This window comes from Pleurodeles waltl, chromosome 2_2 (genome assembly GCF_031143425.1).
Source record: "Pleurodeles waltl isolate 20211129_DDA chromosome 2_2, aPleWal1.hap1.20221129, whole genome shotgun sequence".
Taxonomy (NCBI): domain Eukaryota; kingdom Metazoa; phylum Chordata; class Amphibia; order Caudata; family Salamandridae; genus Pleurodeles; species Pleurodeles waltl.
The window spans coordinates 726,923,389-726,935,592 of NC_090439.1; the positions used below are offsets into that span (position 1 = coordinate 726,923,389).

Sequence of the window (12,204 nt, forward strand, 5' to 3'; positions counted from 1 at the left end):
GGCATGCTTGCATATTGTGTGAACTGGTACTAGAAGAGAACAGTTTCTTTCAGCCCTCCATGTCCAGTGGTAAGCCCTGTGATACTAATAGTTTGGGATTCTGAGGGGTAGATGGTACCCTTTTCAGGACCAAAATTAGTGGATAACTCCATTTTCATACTCGAAACCGAAAGTGCTACTCACTGGTAGTGGAATAATTGTTCCCCTATGCACAGAAGCACTTGAAATATGCATTAGTTAAGGGTGGCATTACAATGTTGAACTCCCTAGAAAACAAGTCTTCATGTGCACTTTTTTAAAGAAATAATATAATGTGCCTCTTTTATACTGCATATAATACATGGGATTCTGCAATCTCTATGTAAAAAAGTGTAACTAATTTCTTTAAAATATGCGACTTAAGGCACACCCAGTTGCCTGTTTTGGGGAAAGTGGTTTATTATATGGTGGGTTTGTGTGATTTTACTGTGCCTTACAGACACAATTCTGTATCTAGTCAAGACAGGGTTTTTGAAAAACCTGAACTCAGTTCTGGGCAGCTGTGGCTCAGAGCAGACAGGTTTTTATCAAAGGAATATGTGTAAAGCATTAGAGGTACCAAAACAGTTAAATAAGAAGAAAACACAACAAAATAAATAATCTCACACCAATTTATGAAAAGAAGTTGTACTTTTATCTTTAAATAGACACCTCAAACACAGGCATCCAGGTTCAGGGGATATTAATTTTTAAAGAAACAATAAATGACAGCTTTTCACTTTGCTGAATAAATCTTTTAAATGTACTGCAGCTCACAGTGCAGGATTAGCCACAACAAGTGACTTGAAAATGGGTGTAAGAGCACCACTATTGTAGGGTCCAACTCCCACAGGGACCAATAAGGTCCAGTTGAAAAGCTACCTTGCAGTAAAAGCAGTCTCCAGCCCATTTCCAGGGTCTATGGTGAAACTGCCATAGGAATCAATGGAGTAGTCCTGTTGCAAGTGATTGAGGATGCTGAAGAATGCTGAACCAGTGTCAGTGGTCTTCCTGTGGCCACTCCTTGGAACACAAACACAGAGAATCGGATTTGACTTTGTGGGTTGATATCCCATGAAGTTCAGGTAAAGTCCATTCAAAAAACTGTTTCCACTGGTCTCCTACTCTCTGGTTGCAGCAAAACCAGCGGTTTCCCTTTAATTGGCAGTAACATCCTTGCTTGGTGACCAAACTGCAATCCGATGATTCTCCTGGATCCAGCACCCTCAGGTGCAACTTTTGAAGGTCAGGACTGTGCACCTTGGCTTACCACGATGAGCAGACTTCTTGGTGCTGGGCTCTCAGACAAGTAGGCTTCTCAGCTTTTATGGCCCTGTGGCTGTAAAAGGAAGCCAGCCAACTGACTCTTGGAGTCACCTTCTGTGCCTGGGGCTCATGGATGATTTTCCTTGAGCGGGACACCACAGTCCCAGTCCTTCCTTTGTTAGCCCAAATTGCAGTAGGTTAATTCCAGTCTTTGGTGCAGCCTCTTTTTGCTTGGTCCATGGAATTACACTCCAGTCCTTCTTCAGTCCTGTCCAGTACAGATGTGATCTGGGTGCCAGGGTGCCACTTATTTTTATGCCAGTTTCTTGCTCTTTGGGATATGGTGATGGATATGGCGACTACTAGCCAATGGGCTATCAGGTCCCCTCCGTATTGATGACTTCTGGCGGAGTATGGCATCTTGCTAGCCCAGAATGCACCATTCTGCCTTCTTCCATTATGGCAGAACCGTTCTCTTGGTGTGCGGAGAGCCATAGCCAATCACAGAGTTGTGGCTACCTGGGGGAGACACGCCCACAGAGAAAAATAGTTTGGCAACATCTTCTCGCTCTCTGTCCAATTTGCAAACCTGCGTACTTAGTCATAAGAGCAGCCTCTATCTGGTGTGACTACTATGTGCCCTTCAAAGGCAAGTTCCCTGTTTAAAGCTCATATTTTGGGCTCACACCTAGTTTGACCATCATGCCAGGAGGAAGTCATACCTCTTCTCTTGAAAGATCTTTTGTGCTCTTCCTGAGAGTTATTCACATCTCTCTCAGAAGGTTATTTTGAGAACAGCAGTTTGTGTGCATTTGTAACCAGCCACTGGAAATGTTGGGCACAAGGTGGCAACTTTCTGAAGTTTCCATTTTTGCAAAAATTACATTAAATTTTACTTGAGCAACAACTTGAGTTTAATACAACGATTTTTTCGACACATTGTACTAACATATTTAGTAGTTCCATCAGAAGGTAGTACTTCTGAGATGTCCATGTGTAACTCTATACTCGCCAATGGGACTACTAGCCTTTCCACTGTACAAACAACAATGCAGGACTTTTACTGTTAGGACATGTAAGTTATCAAAACACATGTCCATCTATATAATTTACCTTGCCTTTAGGGATCAGTACGCCTCCCTCAGGGGTGGCTTATAAATATTAAAAAAGGAGGTTTGGGCTTTGCCATTACCTTAAATGGCAAAGTCGATTTATCATTTTAAGAACTACTCTGCCAGGCGGCAGTGGATGGCTGAGAGTCATGCTTTGCTTTGTCACACTAGTACTGACACAACAAGTGCTGCAGTTTACATGGGACATTTTAATTTACAGGATCCCGGTACCTCTAGTACCATATATTAGGGAATTATAAGAAAGTTAACTTAAGCCAATTGTGGGTGAGCCAGTTGGATATATACCTTTTTAAGGGTCAGACCACTGGCACTGAGGCCTGTTTGGCAGAATTGAATGGACTTAGAGTCAAAAAACAGCAATATCAGTCCAAAACCTTCGGTGATAATGCAAAAGAGGCATTTCCTTACACATATTATAAAAAAATGACATCTGAACTCGACTTTAAGAGCTTATTACAGTTAAGTTTTAACACCACCGCGTCTGGTGCCAGAACTAGTTGCTGAGTGGAGAGCTCACTGAGCATAATTATAGCAGCTTTTTAAAGAAGTTGCTTTTCTTTCTTCTGATTTGTTTTTCTAGCTATAAAGTAGGAAGCGGAAAGAGATATTTATGGCAACATGTTTATCATCGTTCTGATTCCTTCTACACATTCCAAGCTACTATGACTTGTATTTAACTGACGCTAATGTCTTTTTGGAAAGAATATCCAACAGCTTTATTGATGCATTTCATTTTGGAAACTTGCTCGATCTTTCTTATGAAAGAGTTACGAGTCAAAGATGTATTTGATTTGTGGGAAATCTGATGGTGTTACCGTGTATTTTAAGGAATAAAATATCCCCTGCTGTACCTGATAAGACTATTTGAAGTCACATTGGAGTTTCAGCCTCTATATGGCCATGGAACTACTCAGTGACTAGCAGTATTCTAATAATGTACTGCGTGCTACATGAGCTTTATCCCATATATCCCAGGTAAGTTTTAGAACAGGCCTACAGTATTGTTTTTACTCTTTGGCCACAATGCAGGTCTTTAAAAGGGCCTCAGTCCATTAACAAAAATCAGACTAACAAAAAAGCACTGTGGGTTAATGAAGTCTATCATCTGAAAGGATTGTAGGATTCAAGACCTTAAAAAGAGAAGTACAATGTTTGGGCCTTTTAGTTATCATCAAATAATTCAGTGCTAAGAACTGTGTCTGTAGTGTAATGAAGAAAACATTTTTATGACAAAAAGGATTCCTTATTTCCACTCTTTAGATTTCTGTTAATTGTGTCAGCATTTTTGCATGCTACAGATGAAGGCCCTCCCCATTTCATCAACTTAGGAAATGAATACTGTGTGTAAAAATGCTTCACTTCGTGAGTGCCAACCCGCATGTGCCACGTCTAGCATTTCTTGATCTTGTGATAATGGTGAGCACAAGAGGACCTGCCCTTACCCCTTCTCACTAAGGTGAGAGAAAGTGCAGGGCTGCACAGTAAAGAGCACAGCCCACTTTCTAATGTGTAACTGCCTCCGTGGCCTGAGGCTGCGAGGGCAGTAAGATTGTTTGCAAAGAGTTGCTTTAGGTCACAGTTCCTTCCTATGGCTTCTCCTCAACGATGCATATTGTGTGTTGTTTTTTCTGGCATTTAGAGCCAGTTATGATCCCATCTGGTTAAGTTGATGTACTTGTTTTTTAGAGGATCTGCGTGCCCAGCAGCTTTTGCACAGATGTGCTGTTGTTACATAAGACGAAGGTCCTTTTTCCCACAAACAGCTCATCACTATTCAACTTTAAAGAGCTTACTTCATTGTTTATTGCTTTTCACAGATTACCTATTGCAGTGATTGGCCTAACCATGTTCAGTCTGTTCTTTGCCTCTTTACTAATGAGCCCCTGCGTTCTTGCCTCGGAGAGGGCTCTCGTGTCAGTGGACTGCAGCCGAGGTCTGGCAGCCAGATGCAAGTGGCTGAAAAGCTGCACGTGTGCTGTGTATGCAGAGTCTTTCTAGTGTGTTTTACAGTAGAGCAGGTCATACGCCGAGTAGTAACCTTAACACCACTACTATAGTTTGAAAAGCGAAGATCATTCAGGCATCGGTGTGATGAAAAAATAGGTTGAAACAAATGGAAAAATCTAAATATAAGCATTGAGTGTTCTGAGAATTTCTGGCATGTGTGGAATGTGGGCTGTGTTGTACAGAACATGTACTGCATGGAATATTGCCAGAGATAAAAGTACATGTGGTCCTCTGCGTGTGAGGCGATGGGTAGCCATGGGTGGAGTGAGTAACCTCTGTGAGTAGCGTTGAATAATGCATGGAGTAAACCATGTACACAAAAATAAGGTTTAGATAAGTCATACCTTGAGAGGCAGCAGTGCATGTCACATAGTATATTCTAGTTTGTCACCTAGACCTCTGTTTCAGAGGATAAGAACCTGTGGAAGCCTCTCGTAGCGCAGGTAAACTCCTGAAGAGACTTATGTTATGATGCGTTGACCTGTTACTTTTGGTTCCTAGTAAGTCAGGTAGAGGTCACGTGCATCTCCACCCAGATCAGCCCCGGTACAGATACTGGTACGGTATTGGTCTAACATGTAGGGGAAGACTTTTGTGTGGTTTCTTTTGTGCATCTCTTTGTGTAAATAACTACAACAGTCAAGAGTCACCTGGTGTACGGAACAGTCAGAAAAATCCCAATATATCTGCCATTTCATTTACATTAAGCTACCATAGATGGAATTTCAAAAGCAATGAAAGCATAGGAGGACCTGTGATTTAATTGTAAACTGTTCCAGCCAAAAATGTGTGGTCGGCTATTGTGTCTGTTGCTGTCGCTTGAAGGAAGCCATTTTAGTACTTGGGTATCTAGTGAGAAAAGCAGGTGCTAATTCCTTCTTTCAGTAAATGACTAGATTTCCTCAAAAATAAAAGATAGAGTGAAAACAGGAGAAGAAAAGGTCTAACCATAAAATAATGAAAGGATGAAAAACCTGGGATAAGATTAGGTCTCCGAGTTTTCCATTTTACTGAAGTTTGCAGCCGAATACTGACAGAAAACGCCTGTTCCTCTGCACTTATTTTTGAATTTGGGGAACAAACAAACAACATTCTGGAGGTTATTCTCATTTCTGTCGTGAGCGCCGGCCAATAGCTGTGCAGACTTACAGACATGGAGGTAGGAAAAAGGAGGGGGGGCTAACATTTTTTGATGCAGCTTTAAATATCTGCAGATGTGCATTTGTTTACACTACAATGCTGTTATGAGCGTATTGCATGTGAGTGATGTATTATATGTGTCTTTCATCGCAGTAAAACCCATTAGCATCACAGTGTGCCCGTTTCAATTAAATACAAATGAAAATACACTAGGTGCAAATTTCATTTTTCAAAAATACAAAATCAGTGTGGATCGTAAATGCGCAGTGAATTAGAAATGCTCTCCTTAAAGATAAAACCTACTTGTGAACACAGTCAAATAGCAAAGCATGGCTGTTCCTTCTAGGACGCCCTTATTTTAGCAGCTTTGCATTTTATTTTGATAATGTATGGTAACTGAATTGATGAAGAGCAGCCATTACCCCCATCCAATTTAAATACTTGTGTCGACATACAGAGCTCTGTTCAACCTGAAACACACATGGATATTTATCCTTCACAGTTCAAACGAATGCAAACAGTCAGGTGCTTGTTACTGTGTGTGGGATGTCCATGGGGTGTCACTGTGTACCATCTGCATTAATGGAGTTACAGATCGTTTGAGCATCTCTGTAGGCGCGACTTTGAGGCAAGTGAGTGCCCTCAAAGGTGGTGCTCATTTTATTAAACTTCGAAGGATTAAAGCATGAGTTGACGATTCCTGGATCCAACAGTGTAGTCTGCATGTTATACCTCGGTGTCAGCAGCAAATGCGCAGCTTACTGGTGTTTTTTACCCACTTGGTATTTTTATAGCAGCTTGTCATTTCACAGCAAGTACCCCAAGTTTACCTTAGAGAACATAATGTCACATTGTGCTGGTGAAGAGCATCTTGGCCAACATCTGTGGCTCAGCATAAACATGTGGAGGAAATACATCTGGTAGACTGTAGCCTTAATGATGAAATGTCTCTCCAAAATAATAACGAAAGCCAAGTAAAAACTCTGTTTCTCCTGTCGCCTGCCCACAAGAAGATCAACAGTGCACCAGCAGACGGGATGAAAAATGTGTCTGTTGATCAAGATTCATCAAAGATGGAATGGGAAAGAGTGTGAAATGTGATTTCTGTAACGAGGTCTTATCTTGGAGCAATGTCTAGTCAGCCCAGAGCAGCTAGGAACGACAAAACTTAGGTTCAGGAGCTGATGTTGCAGAATGGGACCGACTTTCCCTTCAGGAACATTGCTTTAACCACACAGGGACTTCGCAGACTGTCATTGAAACTGGGAGTTGTTAAGAATGTTGGTGAGAGTTAAAAGAAGGTTTAGGATGTAAGATAACCAGCCACACAGGTTGTTCTACTTTGCAAAGGAATATGTAGCCATGGATGTGGGAATTGGTGCTCTGGTTAAGATGAACTGCTTTTAATGTGAGCTCATATAAGCACATTTCAAGACATTTGGGAAAAAAGCAAGCAAAATTCATGTAAGGCTTTTAAGACCAATATTGAATACGTTTAAACCAAACAGCAAGCCATCACAAGCTTGTTCGTGTGCCTTTGTTTCATACTATTAAAATTATTTAGACTTAATGTATTTTGCAGTTTTCTGTCCCTAACACCAGAACAGGCTATGTCAAAGAAATAGCCATGTGTCATGAAAAATGAATAGATCTGAACAGAAATGTTCTAAAACAGTTATTTCACAGGGACAAAAACACCTATGCAGTTACATGACAAACAAAACATGGCTGACTAGATATTAAGGTTTGATTTCTACTGTATGTTTGATGCATCTTCATGTTTTGTAAGGAGGCTTCCATTGCTTTATTCAGTCAATCACTATTAAGTTTATCTAGAAGGTGCCCACACATATGGAAACGAGATTATATTAAGCAAGCGCTGAAATCTCTAGAATGGCTTCTAGATGAATTGAGGATCATGTTGAAATCACTGTGCAATCACTGTGCATTAGGCACAAAAATTATTGAGGCACAGGGCTAGGCTTCCTTCAGTAACTGGCAGAGTGAGATTCGCCGCCCGGGAACCTTACTCTTCCCTGGCTCTTTTGATCCAACAGCATTTATCTACAAGACTTAAGTGTGGTGGAAAATCTTTGTGGGCCCGCGTCAACCTCAAATAGAAATGGGTCACCCGAATTTTAGAAAACACATAAAATAAAAAAAATTCAAACAGACTTTAAGTTAATGTCCACATCTTAAGGTCAACAATAAAAGAATGTGTGGTCAAGGTTAAAAATCATACTCATCTGGCCGCATGCCATCTCCTCTGTTTCTTATGGTGCCATTTCAATGTTTCTAGTTGTAGTTCATTGTTGGGTCTGGTGTTAGCCAACATCTTTTGATTTTACTAAAATGATATGTATCATATAGTTACATATAGTTTGCTTCTGCAAACGCACCTGGTCTTTAATAAGTAAACTTACAAAGGGACGCATATAGGCCGACGAACCTTTTGGATCTCATGGAGTATCCCAATCACGTAGTGATCAGTGGCATCAATATAATCAATCAGTAATCACTTAAAGAATCATTAGTCAATAAACAATTATAACCACCATTTCATGAATAACCACAACTCAATAAAGCATTTAACAAGTTTTATTTCCCTATTAATTACAATTCTAATGCATTTGGTTAACTTAAACTTTATTTAATCAGCTCATAATTAGTTTTTTAGTGACCACCAGTAACACAATCTAATCAGAACTTGAGAAAACATGTGATCAGAAGCCTTAGCGTAAGCCAGCAAAGATGACTATATCAACATTAATAGCGGGTTCAGCAATCAGTTTCTTAATCATTTTTTACTGTCAACGTCACCCAGAAGAAACTCACCTAACCCAGATTAGCATCAGCATGTGAGACTTCATGTAAAAAAAACAATTTGGAAAAACGTGTATATGGAAAACATCTAGCTAGAAGAAAAACTATAAAACAGCGCAGTTGGTACCTAGAAGAAAAGGCCCAAAGTTAATCAGTCACATTGTCATAGCTACCTACCCACGAAATGGATCAGCAACAAAGTCAGTCTTAGTCTTCAAGTCATCAATCGATCAGCAACACATCAGGCTCTCAAAAGCACGAGCCTAATGACAGAATCCTGATGTCCTCAAATCTCCCTCGCATCTCGAATTTGCCCTTGCATCTCGAATTTGCCTTCGCATCTGAAGATTTAGCCCCTTGTCATGACTTTTTAGTAGAGTTTTTCAGTCCATCCCCCAATTCCTAATTGGTCAATCAGTCTTCCATATGTGACGTTACCCAATACATTTTATTCTACATATCTTTGAGTTCTAGGATTTAATCTTTCTCAGTTCATGGAGTGGTCCACTGTACGATGTCTTCATCATCTGGCTCTTCAGGTATCGAAAATGTTGCATGTTCCTCTTCAGTCAGTGCTCTCATTTTTCAAGTCCTGGGAAAGCACATTCAGCCTACTCTACACATAATTGTATCATATTGACTTCATTATCTCCTGTCCGTCGGTACATTTCAGAAAATTCTAGCTAAGCAAACTTTAAAATTGGGTAGTTCAGGGTCAGGTTAGCATTGTCGCTTTCCTCCAGCATGTTCTAATAAGTAAGCTTCTGCATGAGGCCTGGAAAAACTAGGCACCAACTTCAGCTAAGTTAATTCTACAAATTAATACAAAACATATGTTATACATCTCAACATAACATATTACTACATTATTCTTATACATTTTCATTATTTCACACATTTTCACTTATTTTAGTACAACTTTCATATAAGTGGCTGCCATTCTCTGTGGGCACATTTTCAAACGTGTACATTATTTTCTCTACAATTAGTTTCTCTATGGACTTTTCATTAATCAAAACACATAAACATTAATTAATAACTTCTAATTAGCATATATGCGTCAACACTACTTTGTCGTTCACCTTTTTCTTGTGCTAATTACATCATACAGCATAGGGCAAATTGTCAGCCTACTTCATCCCTTGACCAACTTCATTGTACACTGTCACACACAGAGTAGTTTTCTTAAGTGCCAGGAACTACCATGGCCATATGTGCTTTTTGATTCCAAAATATATTTTTGTTAGTAGTCAATGTTTTATTTTTTTTAAAATTAATATTGATGACAGGCGGACAGCTTTCCAGTGGTTAAGTTTTGCAAAGTGCATGACAAAACAAAACCTTCAAGCTAAAAGGCTGGCAGCCAAAGCTAGACCTTTTGGTTTTGCCAATGCTGGTTTCTTCTGTTAATGTATTCTTAAGTAACCCAGGTATTGGGTGTTGAGATATAAAACTCCTAATTAAATAAATAACATAAATACAAATTATCACTAGTTTTCCTGTCGGTGATTGGATGTAAATCCCATTTGTTACATTGTGCTCTTTTGTGATGTAACGGGTAATAGAGATTTAGGCCCTCATTATGTACCTGGCGGTCTGCGCCGCCATGCCGGCGGTGGCGGTAATCACCGGCATGGCAGTCCAGTTCACCATATAATTTATGTGGCAGACCGCCATTTTTGTAACTCTGCCACCGCCAGGCTTCCGCCACCAGGCAGCCTGGCGATGGTGGAGTTACATATCCGACAGGGCAGTGCTGCACGCTGGCGGTCTTTTGTTGACCATCAGCACCGAACTCGGCGGGTTTTCCCGCCGAGTTCATAATGACCCCTTAGGTCCTCATTACGACCCCGCCGCGGTGGCGGTCAGTCTGTCACCAATGTGGTGGTCTGACAGCCACATTACGACTATGGCGGTTGCACGACAGTCGGACTGCCAGCATCGCACTGGAGATGCTGGCGGTCCTAATCCACCAGGGCAGCGCTGCAAGCAGTGCTGCCATGGGGATTACGTGTCCTTTCTCCACCGGCGATTAGATGGTGGTAGCACTGCCATGTAAAGGCTGGCAGAGACTGGGTGCAGCGGGCCCCTGCACTGCCAATACTCTTGGCCTGGGCAGTGCAGGGGCCCCCAGGGTCAGCCCCATCGCAAAGCAGACAGTGAAAAGTGCAACGGGTGCTGGTGCACCCTACACGCCGCAACATTGCCACCGGCTCTATTATGAGCCAGTGTCAATGTTGTGGGCTGTTTCCCACTGGGCCAGCGGGCGGAAACAGCATTTCTGCCCGCTGACCCAGAGGCAAACTCGTAATAGGGGCAGAGGGAAGGGGACCGCACTGGCCGTAACCTGACCGCGGTACTTCAGCGGATGGTCTTTTCCGTCTGCCGAGGTCGTAATTAGGGTCTTAGATCACTTTGCTAAGACAGCTCAGATCTGCAGACCAGATATTACTGCCAATTCCTAAATTCCTATTCTCTACCATTGGTGACAAAGCATACCCTGCTGTAGCACCCAAGATCTGGAACTGTTTGCCGCTGACTTTCCCCTCTGAATTATACCTGCTTTAGTTCAGGAAAATGCTTAAAACCTGCCTATTTAGCCAATAAATTCAAGCAAAATATGCTATCAGAATTGGTGTATGTCCGTTAAGAAAATGTACCTAACAAACCGAAATATAACATTCTGCATGAAGTGATGTGGAGGTGACTTAGGTAGTCAAAATATCCTGTGTAAGGAGGGACCAGTGCCAATAAATGCCTGGTTTAACATGCACAATACTTTAAGCAAGATTTGTTGTTGAAAAAAAGTACCTTAGATAGTGCCTTGCGGCCCCTGTTGTAATGTGATCAAATTCTCTCCGCGTTTATACGAAGCAAAGATAAACATTTTGAACTTGCAGACGAAGACAGAGAACATTTTTAGAAAAATATTGGAAAGAATACATTATTTTCCGTGGATATATAAAGAGAGTTTGTATTAAATATATGGAAAGATTTGGGAAGAAATATGATGGTCTGTTAAAAGACCTGAGCGAAGATAAAATCTCCATACATATGTGATCTTAAGGACTGTACAAGGAGTTTCTAATCTTTGTAGACGCATAACTGTAAGAATTAACTTGTCATCCGGCCAGCATTAGCGACTTTTTTTTATACCTAAGTGCGTACTTTTCTTTTGCTATGCAGCAATCTGTAGTCCTGTCAGAGAGGAACACATTAATCCCATGTTTTGAGCAAATTTCCTACCTCTTTGGCATTCACAAAGAGCTCCAAGAGTACTCTGCACCTGTTACCCATGACAACTCGCATGCATAAACATGTATACATTCAGAAATTTAGCAACTTTATACTTACATACTGGTAAAAAAAAATATATGCATACTTGTTTTTGCCAATGCTGACTTGTTTTCCTTTGATTCCCATGGCGAAACCCACACCTTATCATAAACCTCCACCTATTGTGGGAGCGGGCCTTTTTTTACTACCCTTGAAACTGATTTACTTATAATCATTATAGAATGTCAGCAGACTTGTGTAATATTATGCGTAAATACATTTTCAAACAAGTGAGAACTCACCTTGTGTATTCCACAGATTCAAATTTACATTTATAAATTGAACCAGATGCAACAATATCTTTGAAGATGGGTTCTTAATAGCTACATATACATTGTTCTATGGGTATTAATAAGAAGAGGTAGCCTATACAGAAGTGTATAACCACAGTAACATTCCACTTGAATAAAAACTCCAGTACCTTCAAGATCAGACAACATGTAAGGTAAAGCAACGAGGAAACAAAAGGTGTAGTTGCTCT

At 40.8% G+C, this 12,204-nt stretch overlaps 1 protein-coding gene across 3 annotated transcripts in view; it reads left to right on the forward strand.

The window, feature by feature from the left end:
* Positions 1-12,204, forward strand: part of SULF1 (sulfatase 1) — a 416,210-nt gene that overhangs the window by 205,953 nt on the left and 198,053 nt on the right. The gene's annotated exons all lie outside the window — the stretch shown is intronic.